Here is an 11,678-nt window from a genome sequence, read left to right as displayed (position 1 = left end):
TCTGCCGTTTCTATACATAGAAATGGCAGAAATGTGTTTCTTGAAACGTTATCAAACGGGCCCCTAGTCTATAATGATTCCCAACTTGTCATAAACCAGATCAAGGGAGAGTACGAGGTGAAGGAGGCAAGGATGGCCAGCTATTTAAGAGTGGTAAAGAGCTTAATCACTCAATTCATAAATTTGAAATCTGTCAAGTTCCCAAAGCAAATGAACGCATCTACAGATGCCCTGTCCTGATTGGCAACGATAGGGTATGAAAGCATAGGATGAAAGATATATGTTAAAGTTTTAGAAAATCAACGTATGAAGCAGAAGAACTATGTTGTGCTAACCAAGAGCCAAGTTGGATCGATCCGATTGTAAGGTACTTGAGGAACAATTTCCTACCCCGAGATCTTGCAGAAACACGAAAGGTAAAAAATTGAGCGAGAAAGTATACTCTACGAGAAGAAGGGGTGCTCTACAAACGAACAATTTTCATCCCACTCCTCAAATGCCTCAACCCGTCCTAAGCGGAGTACGTGTTAGCTAAGGTACATAAAGGGATCTATGGAAACCACATGGGAGGACTAGTCATGGCCTATAAAATCTTAAGACATGGATTCTATTGGCCACATGTGTAAAAAGATGTGAACAATGTTCAAAAGTACTGGTCATGCCAGATACACACCAAGGTGCCACGCCAATTGATAAACTATGTCCATTCGTAATTCTCAGAGTAGCAATTGACTACTTTATCAAGTGGATCGAAGTTTATCTGCTTTCTAAATTAGAGATGAGAACATGGAAAATTTTCTTCAAACGATGTGATATACAGGTTCGGCATACCGAAGATCCTCCTAACAAACAACAGAAGACAATTTGACAACCCAGCTTTCATGAAATTCTACAAGGAAATACCACATCAAGTTTCACAATACATCCGTAGGGCACCTGAGGCCAAACAGCTAGGTCGAGGTATCTGGTAGGCCAATGTACCTGACTAAACCTTGTTGGATAGACTGAAGAAAAGGCTCGAGCTTGAAAGAAATAAGTGAGAAACCAAGCTACTCAGTGTGTTATGGGTTTATTGAACAGCGGTTCAAACCCTAACAGGCGAAACACCATTTAAGTTGGCATACGAAATAGAAGCTCTTGCCCAGTTGAGTTCCTAGTGTGGTCTCATAGGTCTCTCAACTTCGATTCTAACACTAATGAGGAACAATTGCATGTAAAAACCTAAAATTTAAAGCAACTGAGCCTGAGGGTACAACCCAGTTCACAACAGAAAGTGGATTGCCTTATTGTGGATCTAAGGTATACGAAATCAAAAGAGAAAATTTGGGTTGACCCATAGACCCAAGGAAGAAGTGCAAATGGTTAGAAGAGAGGTGGGACCAATCCCACATTGGCTGGACCAATAAGCCCAAGGGGTAGGACAGCAATTGGATCACAAAAAGGAGATTCGATAGGTCCTAGAGTGGCAAACCGGCCTTTAGTGGCAAAGTGCAGAAATTTGGGTTTTTTCAGTTATAGGACCACCCACTCCTTTGCAGTGTAATTTTGGCCACTCCTACCATGTATAGGGGCATGTTCAAGGGTTCTAATGCACCAATTACCTTGGTGGTTGATGGAGCCTATATTTAATTAATTAATTTTAAAGTTAAGAAATTAATGGGTTAATTTATGGGAGATCAGCAAAATACACCCGAAGGTCTGTTTTTGTCTAATAAATAGGTTTAGAGTGTTACTGTTCACTCCTCTTTGCTGCTAAATTCGGTGGTGCAAAGAAGGGAGAAAGAGGGAGAAAGAAAAGGGAGAAGGAAAGGAAGAAGAAGAAGGAAGGAGGGAGAAGAAGAGGAAGAAGAAGGAAGAGGAGGTGTGCTGCTATTGTTGCTACTGCTTCTCCCTACATGCTGTCAGAAGAGGCTGAAGCCTTCCAGATGTACTGCCACAGTTGGGAGAATGTTTGAAGCTCGACAGCTGCACTAGGGTTCACTTCACTGCAACTGCAAACCCTAGAAACTCCAAGAGGTAAATCACCATAATTGACCCCAACGAATCTTGCCAGGGAAGAATTCGGCCAGGGTAAGGTTAGCCATTAATTGAAATTGGTTGTGGGAATTTTCTTGTGGGGACTAATTTAACCTCCCATAGAAAAAGCCTTAATCTTTAGACCTCAATCAAGACCCAATAGGTTGTCCCAGAAACACTAGGTCATTTTTTTTTTTTTTTTTTTTTTTGCCAAGTGGGTAGAAAGGATTGAAATCGGAAGTGAGGTTGACCTCCACATAACCTTGACTCTACCCAAAAAGGGGTAGAAACTATAGTTGGTACACCTAGGGTGAAAATGGGGTAAGTTGGAAACCAACTGACCTGGTGATTTGCCCTGGAAACCCAAATTGGACTTGAGTAAGGACTCCATAAATTATAATAATTTAAATTGAATGTGTAGAAAGAGGAATTGACTAGACAGACTTTGGTCTGATCAGTTAAACCCAGCTAGTTCACAGGAAACCCTTGATGAACCCAATTCACATGCATTAGGGCTCAGGCGAAATGAAGGGTAATTGACCAATCTGAACCCCTACCTATGTTCAACATGTTTAGGAGACTTTGTGGGATAGAATTGGAAGCTGGGATTGGAGGAAATTGACCAAATAGAATTTTTCCTAAGGGATGGGAAAAACTCTGTTGTTAAAGACCCATTCTGTCAGGCAGAACTGGATTGCCATTTTGGCCATGACAGTGGTGCTATTTTAGTTTCAAAATGTGAATTGGATGCCTCGACAATGTGTATGTGGCCCCGACTGCCCCGAGATTGATTATAGGGTATAAAGGTAAAGTTTATGACTAGAGAAAAGGAAGGAATACCCGAGGTAGGGAGCTGAGATGTGGAATGCTAATGTGGGTCTTGGCTGTGTTGGCAAAATCACTCCAATACATTTAAAAGTTGTGGGGATCACAGACTATTCCCATTTGGTATTTAGTGATCTAATTACTATTGGTTAGTTCCAATATGCTAAAAATAGAATTGTTGACTATGCAGGTTGGGTAGGTGACTTGCATAGGCATTGGAAGCTGAGCTGTTATGCTAGCTTGATCAATTGGAGAAAATACTGACCTGAGATTAGTACTTTGTGTACCAGTTAAGCATAAATTCCAATGAGAGAATTCAGTTTGGTCATAGGAAGTAAAATTAATACGTGATAAATAAAATGAAATTAACCAAACCATTACTAAGTCTATAGAAGTGGTATAGTGCTACGTAACATAGGTGGTATCACCACCTTTCCCAGTATGTCAGCCTCTAAAGATACAAGCCAGTTGCAGGCAAGAGTTAGCCATTCCCAGAAAAAATCTCGATCCCCCGGCTAACCCCTAGGTTAATAACCCCGACAGTCAAGTGTATAGTACGTCATACCCTATTACAATCCGTCTCTAGGTACAGTGCGTCATACCTTGGAAGTATATTGCTAATCAGGCAGCCACGAGTTGGGATTTGTCAATACCTCACCCCTCCTGATAAGGGGTTGTAGCACGCGGGATGTGAGATCTTAACCATACACACAAGCATGCAAGTAATCACCGGGCACACACATGTCATGTCTTACCTATTTTACCTTTTCATTTTTCAGTTCCACAGCGTGTCAGGTACACAATTCCACAATACCAATAATAGATAAATATAATACGACTTTCACAATGCATGGGTGACAAGCATAAATTAAAATAAAAGATTACTCTGTAAAATAAAATCAACACCCACTCACCTTGTCTCCCGAATCAATAGTGTGATAAATTCCCAAAATTAGATTTACGTTCTCACTGATGATTTTAGTTCCTAATTGCACACTATATATAAATTTATTAATACATAACCCTCCTGCCTTAACCTCTCCATTTTGAATTTAAAAGCTCAATGTCTCAGACTTGCCTAGATTTCCATCATGCAATCCCCTGTATTGTAGACCTTCCTTTAATAGAGCCAATTTATCAAAAATATGTCTTTTTTTTTTTTTGATAAGTGATGTAGCAGGCCCTACTTTGGGATAGGATACCCTCTCGCCACATTAGTACCCATTCCAGATTATGGAACCCCATCATAACCCCTTCCCCAATAGGGACTCAGTTGACTGAAATATGTGCTAACAGGCACCACCCATGAATATGGGACCCACTGGCCACATCAGTTCCATTAAAGGTTCTGGAACCCCCATCAGTAGGTCAGCCTAACCGCCATAGGCTGGCCGTTCGCACCTATCGGTGCTAGTTTTATGCATGATTCGATTCTGCCAAGGCTGCTGCTGTATACAACAGACTCAGAATTGAGTTAAATTCTTCATTCCCTTACTCTGTCCTTATGCAATAGGTCCGAGGGTAGGGTTTAGGCCTCATACTGACAAACTCTGGGATCTAATTAGCTAAACTTAGGCCTGTACACCCAATTCTACAAAAATTTTCAGAATTTAAACATAAATTTAATTAAATTTGTAGGATTGAAATCTTTCCCCCACGTTAGTCCATTAATTAGGGTTGTATCCATGGGTTGCAATCTAACTGCCAATTCAGTTGAACCAACTGATTTCTCGTACTGTACTTGGTAGTAGCACTTACCTGGGTGTAGTACTGTCCAAAAGCTGCCTGCGGTGCAGTAGCTCCATCTCTATTTCCTCCTCTTCCCTTCTTTCCTTCTCCTTTCTTCTTCTTCTCCTCTTCTCCTTCTTCTTCTCCTTACCATTGTAGCAGAAAAATTCGATTAAGGTGAATGAGTTATGCTACCATATAGCTTATATAGTACAACTAAATCAAACCCAAGGGTCTGTTTGGCTATTACCTTACTAAGTCACCTATTGCAACCTATTACAATATTAATTTGTAACTTTATTTGTATATCACTACCCATTGATATAAAATATGGGTTACAATCCCTAAACATGCCTCTTCACATGGTGCAAGGGTGGGGAACAATGATGCAGAGGTATGGGCCCCACACAGTAAAAAGTCATTTTTATGGGTTTTGTCAGCTCCACTGGACAGCTGGTTGGGACCTGCCAATGGCTACTGTCTAGCCCAAACTTGAGCCCCTTCTCCCTATCTAAGTTGCACCATGCAATTCCTATATAATATTACCTTTTTGCCCATGTTTTCTGGAAAATTTCTAGTGGTGCTGGCAGCCTAAGCATTGGCAAGTTGGGTCATCTCTGTCTTCTAGACACTCTACCACTGCCAACCATCCCAATGCAGCCTTCCTCTCTTCCGATTCTTCCTCTGGACATAGGAAGTGTGTTAGAATAAACTAGGGTGTCACAGGTTGTGTGTATAGATGATGTTGGTTTTTTGTAAAAAAGAAGCTGAGATATTATGGCATATATTTCTTTTCATGTGATTTCTTGAAAAGAATTTGGGCTATAGGTGCTTTGGGTTTGAAAACTAAAGATTTGCTAATGTCTCCCATTTTAATATCTTTTTCTGTATTAATTGATGGTACTCTGTTGGCTCTTGATCATCAATGGGTTTTCAGCATTATTTTCTCTCATTGTATGTCATTTGGATCCACAGGAATCAAGTTGTTGTCTAAAAAAAAAATCTATTTATAGTTATGTTATATATAGTGGCAGAACATCTCTTGATGGATTTCATATCTGTAATTATCTCCCTTGCCTCCTCCATTCCCACATTGTAAATTTGCTACCGATTACTACTTCTTTTTCTATTGTAGACTATATTTGTTGGGCTAAACAAGGGTACAACAGGAAGTGCAAAAAGGGGCTTCTCATTTCTCAAAGGGATCAAAGGAGTGCTGCTATTAGGTGGCAAATATATGGAAGCTGCTATTAGGTGGCAAATATATGGAAGCTTAGATTGATATGAAACAGTAGGCCCAGATGCTTTAGAAGTCTAATGAGGTACTTTTTTTTTTCTAGCAAAAGTTTGATGAGGTCATGTGGTTGTAAGAATGATTTCATGTATTATTTGATATTAACTATTTTATTAAATGCTATGGTTCATTTGTGTTGCGAAAAGAAATCATCCTAGGTTGTTTCTACGTCTTGCACATAGAGTAAGCTCCATGCTAATGTGGTAGGGGGCTCTTCGATCCTAAGTCAGTTCTATTGGCAAACAGATAATTTTAATAAGAATGGAAAATGATCGGTCCTCTAGAAAGAGGTTTTCCTGTGTATTTATAGTTGAAGGTGGCGACCATTGAAGCGAGAGTCCCACTTTGGAGCTTCCTAATGCTGGTAGGAATCTGATGATAGCAAGAATTGTAACAGGAAAGTGAATATTGAGGATGTTGACATTATGAGAACTTGTTTTGGTCATATCCCAGGGGATATGGTGAGATACACTTCCTTCTAAGGAAGATTCAATATTCTACTGAGAGACCTTTTTCGGACTAGGATTGTTTGGTATCTTGTGGCCCACAAACTAGGCTTGGTATCCCTTTTGGGCATATCTAGGTGAGGATGATCCATCGCTAAAGTCCTTTTGGGACATTGGCCGGTCGACTTTTGATCTAGGCATTTGCTTCAGGTTGGGTGGATGATCCTGTAAGGCTTAGGCCATTTAGTCCCATATATATCTTGGCTTTGTCGCCCGCTCAGTTCATTTGACATGTTTCTTGTCGATTGCATATTTTTATGTTAATAGTTTGTAATTAAGAATTGTCAAGAAGTGTTGCTATCTTAGCCCATAATCTCTCTACGAAATCTAGAGGAGAGAAGTTAAAGGTTGGCAACCTCTATTTGTTTTTGGTTGAAAGTTGATAGCATCACTGAACATTATGGATGTTATTTTGTATACTTTCTTACTCTTTTTTTTTTTTGATAAAAATAATTATAAAGCTTGAAAATATTTGTCCAACGTGCACCTAATATGATAACCGCAAGGACCACACCATGCAGTGGTCCCATAGATCATGCCCTAGCCAACACTCAAATAATGAACTTTTTTTTTTTTGGGTAAATAAATAATGAACCTTATAGGGGTCAAGATTCACGATTTAGATCCTCTCCAGCCAGAGGTGGCTAGAGAGGGACCAGGTAAATACAAAACAGGAGAGAGTAGTGAAATCCTCTATTTCTCTCTCTTGTTTCACTTTCTCTCTCCTGCTTTGTGTCTGGCTAGCCATGGGTACTGAATCCCATGATTCAAATGGTATTACCAGCTGATGAGACTCACATATCTCAAGGCTGGGCCTACTTACACAAGAGTGGGAGCATTCTTATTCACTCGCGTGCAATTAGCATCTAAGAAGTTATTCGAGAAAACTGTATTGACCGTGGATATTTATTGAACAATACTTATTCCATGAATAGAACATTGAAGGATATTCTCAATATCAAATCTCTAATATTTGTATTAATATCATCATATGTTTGCTAATTCTCATCTAATAAATTATTGGAAGGGGACTCCCTAAAAGACATCATGGCCTTGCACCAGTGCGGGCTCCATGGATAAGTCTGTATGGAAACATCATGAGTGAGATTTTCACCTTTCAATCATGAAGGGTTGAGTGGTCATTTTGCCCCCTCTGTGTCTGAGCACAAGGGCCATGTTGCCTTCATGCTTCCTTTTCCCTAATTATTTTTTGAGAAAAAAAAAAGCATAAAAGGTTGCATGGTTCCCGTGCCAAGACACAATGAGGGGAAAAATAATCGCTTGACCCTTCATGGAAGGTAAAAATCCCAGGAAAAAGAATCGTCACCGGTCCTTGTTTTTTTTTTTTTTTTAGGTAGGGAGGGAAGTAGGTAACAACCAAGAGGTTCGAACTTGAGACCTCTTAGTGAACAAGGGATTTTACACACCACAGCTCACCAACTGTGCTAGGCAATTGTTGTTGTCACTAGTCTTGTTTCCTATGCCCTCTCATTGGTTTATCTGAAGTGAATCCCCACACCCTATGTACTTTTTGATGTTACCTATGTGCACTTCCCCATCAGCACAGGCACTGGTACAATAGCCACACATCTGGTTACCATTTCTTGCCCTTATTTTCCACATGTGACGTTCTTCTTGGGTCAACTTCGGTGGTATGCTGTATATCAAAAACATTTGTGGTATGCTATTATTTTATATATATATATATATATATATTTTTTTTTTCTTAGGAGTATGCTATTTTTTTTTTCTGAAGGATTTATTTTTTTAATAGAATGGAGTAATGCCAATTCGTTAGCATGCATTCACGCAGCTGTCAAGAGTCAAACAGATTATCAACTGAGACGGTCTCTTTCTGTTGATCCTCTGATCAGAATCCTTTACCAGTCCATGAGACAGGATTCCAAACCAGCGATTTCTAAGCAGGATCCAAGCGTTATATTGAACCTTGGGTATATTCCCATTTACGCTCTCTCATCTCTCTCTCTCTCTCTCTCTCTCTCTCTCTCTAAAATATATCATCTAATAAGTAAAATAAATTTAATCTAATTTCCCTTCATTTATTTTCAACCACCGGGCTTGTGTCTGATCATCGATCTGATGTGCCTCTTCCTCCATGCAAGAAGATCTTATTCAGCGAAACCCCAGCAATTCCAAGTGGTAAATATTTAATTGCAACACAACCCTATATTCTTTCTCTCAATCCTCATTTTTGTATCACTTGTCCGATTTGGATTTGTAAATTTTGATTCAGTGGGGCTAACGTGTTTGGTTTCTCTTGATCCGTGTCTTGAATTTGGTTTCTTGGTGTTTGAGAGCAATCAAAATCCAGGACTGTTAGCCAGGCAATATTGCTTCCCATTTAGATTGAGTTTGTGGAGTATTTTGCATGATTCCACTTTGTTAGTTAGTAATATGAACTCACTGAATGCACAAGATTGACTGTTAGGGACTTGTTATTGAGTTGAAGTATTTAACTACTACAGTTGCTTGGTAGTTCTTATCCCCAAAAAATGCCCACATCATCTCCCCCTGGAACTTGCAGGTGGACCTAATCCATCATGTTTGACTCCCCCCCCCCCCCCCCCACCTTAGCCCCTTTTGTCACTTTTGAGCTATTGCGTTTTTGCTCTTCGTTTTTGTTGTTCCCCCTGGGGCTTGCCTTTCCCTGTTGGCTTAGGCATCTCCACCCCCCTTTTTCCCCCTAGTATATTCTTCTCCTCCTGGTAATGAATTGTTTATTCATAAAAAAAAAAAAAGGTGTAGACAGTCATGTTACACTCTTTTAAGTACTTCTTTCCTTGTTTTATTCTTTTTATCCTAAATTTATTAATTGAGTTCCATTTGTGCCCTCTCCTATATTCTTTTAGACTCCTTTGTCCACAATATCAAAACCCCTTCAACTCTATCCCCAATCAATAAATCCTAATACCCTATGTCATTTCTCCTTTGATTTACCATGTATCACCTTGAATATTGAGTTTAATTGCAGCTTTTCAATTCCTTCATTATAACTGAATTTCGCCAGAACCAACATGAGGCCCCCACGCCAATCCCGAAGCCCATCTACAACAGCATGAGGTAATGAAAGTCTATTCACACTTTCATTCTAGAGTAAGTTCGTGATCGATGTGGAAGGCGACCGTGGAAAAGACGGCTATTCGTTCATTTTCCTGAAATGGAAGAAATCTACTCCCAGATTGTAGACAACATTCTTTCAAATGATCTGGAACTGGCCGACACTGACACAAATGGCACAACCCTTCGTCTTTTTTTGGCCCATAGAACCCCATTTAGAGTTTTGGACCCCAGATCACATCAGTTTGGGGTAGCAATTTTTTAAAATTGGTACTTGCATAGAGTGATGGTTGTTATTGATGTTATTGAAGAACATTTACCTAGATTTGTTTAAATCTAGCCGATCCAGTATTTTCTTTGTTCTCATGCAATGAATTGAGTCTCTTGGAGTAGTCTTTTTATTTTATTCCCTTCATTGTACCAAGACATATACTCTTAGATCCTTTATTGTAAAGACATCTACTCTTAGAAGTATTCCTGCTTAAGAGTACGTTACCTGCTAACTAAATATTATTAATAAAGATAGTAGCCCATGATAGAACACAAGGTGAATCTATCATGGCTCAGAAATTGCTCCCTCTACCTCTCATCTCTTCTCTCTTCTATTTGCAGCTACTGGTTTCAGATCCTAATTTGTTTCAATAACATTCTCAAATGAAAGAGAGGACTACTATGATAATATATCCATCCTATATGAATTAAACGTGAAAGAGACACCTCAAAATTTTCAAGACAACATCTAATCATAAGAAAGGATTAGCAATGCAAACAAGAAAAGTATCAAAACTATAAGTTCTAGCAGCTAGAACCACTAAGTGAATTTGTGAGTTCTTACGGAGCTGCAGGGGATAAAATGATAGAAGCAAATTGCATTTTCCAAACTGTAACTTTTGAGGAAAACCTTCTTGGGCCTAAATAGATTAGCCAAAAATACTATGGTACTTTTCATTATATGACCCATGAGGTCAAACTGGAATCTATCATCTTGTTAAGATAGCATTCATCAAACAAACTCTAGACCAAATGTCACATTATGTGTACAAAAAGGTATGGAATTGCGAGCATCTAGCAAAGGTATTAAAAGAAAACAAACTTGTAGGGAATATGCAACTATCTAGTCTAGTGATCCTCTTCTAAGACTATTTCAATACAAGAAATTAAGACAAAAAATTTGCTAAACTAGGGTTTAACAATTTTCACTTCCCCCATGGTCATTAACAAAATTAATTAAAGAAGTGAAATAATCAACTAAGAAATGTCAGTAAATGACTAATATTCTTCATTTGATATCCAGCTATGTAGGTATCAGCAAAATACCATTGTCATCTCTGAAACACAAGGCATTGGCCGGGCACCTAGGCGTCACCTTGGTCGCCTAGATGTGCATACCACGTAGGTTTTAGTATCTTATTGCTTTAAACACTAAGAAATGGAATAACACAACAAAGGGAGGGGGAAAAATCCTAGGTTCCGCCTAGGCAACCAACGTGGGTGCCTTTTACGCAAAAACTAAGGCCAGATCAGGCAGTCGTAAATAGTAACTCAAGTTAATTACAACATTCACAATCACCAGGCAGTTAAAGAATATTTAATGGAAGAGCAACAGATACAAACTGCAAAACAAGTAGATGTGGACTCAAACAGGTTCAAGAATCAAGCACAAGACTCACACCAGAAAAAGAAAAGACAATCATACCCGCAAAGAGAATATTGCAAAAAATAAATCAAGAATGACCCACATTCTAGACCACATTATGCAGCAAATTTTAAGATCTAAATGATAAGATTTTGCATTTATGTGGGAATAGAACCAAAATTAGATTTCACAATGCACAATGCACAATGCACTATGACCACACTTTGCGCAATCCAATATGACCAACTGAAGCAGTACAAACATGGTAGCTTATAACTACGGCAAGTTAGATTTCAGATTTCAGCTTAAGGAAAAGATACTAATGTGGGAATAAGGGCTGAAATTTTTGTATGAAACCAAGGGAATTGCATCTATTCATTCTGGGTTCAAACAGAATTCAGATTCATGATGAAATCTGAAAATAGCAATAGGTCAGGTCCATTACTATTAAGTATTAAGATCAAATTTTAGATCTGTGATAGGACTGGAGGAATGAATTCTTAATGGAAGAATGTGGTTAAATTGGACACACTAGCAAAAGAAATTTTCATGAAATTTTTAGAAGTGGCAAAATGCCTGGACATGGGAAAAATCA

The sequence above is a fragment of the Macadamia integrifolia genome, unplaced genomic scaffold (genome assembly GCF_013358625.1).
Source record: "Macadamia integrifolia cultivar HAES 741 unplaced genomic scaffold, SCU_Mint_v3 scaffold368, whole genome shotgun sequence".
In the NCBI taxonomy this organism is placed as follows: Eukaryota; Viridiplantae; Streptophyta; class Magnoliopsida; order Proteales; family Proteaceae; genus Macadamia; species Macadamia integrifolia.
This window is presented reverse-complemented; position numbering follows the sequence as displayed.